At 25.6% G+C, this 301-nt stretch overlaps 1 pseudogene; it reads left to right on the top strand.

Annotated features, from left to right (window-relative positions):
- Positions 1-301, top strand: part of LOC105298154 — a 10,131-nt pseudogene that overhangs the window by 7,043 nt on the left and 2,787 nt on the right.

Below are 301 nucleotides of genomic sequence, written 5' to 3'. Positions count from 1 at the left end.
ATTTTAAAAACTTATTTTGTGATGTTCATTTAATTGAAAAATATTCCAAAATTGGTCAATCAAATGAAATTGAAAAATATCCAACCCATTAAATTAAGGGCATTTATAAAAATATTGACTGATCGTGTCCCTTTTATTATAATGCCAGTTAAGCATAATTAATTATGTTGATGTTCTGTGTCAGTTATAATTATTAGGAAGCATTAGTGTTAGATGAGTAGAAAATTTCCAAGTTAACTTAAAACTTGGAAATTATTCTAAGTTATCTGTTACTCTAAGACTTAGGACTATGTCATATTGA

Source organism: Pteropus vampyrus, unplaced genomic scaffold, assembly GCF_000151845.1.
Source record: "Pteropus vampyrus isolate Shadow unplaced genomic scaffold, Pvam_2.0 Scaffold6, whole genome shotgun sequence".
NCBI lineage: Eukaryota > Metazoa > Chordata > Mammalia > Chiroptera > Pteropodidae > Pteropus > Pteropus vampyrus.
Note: the sequence above shows the minus strand (reverse complement) of the source record. Positions and strands in the feature narration are given on the sequence as shown.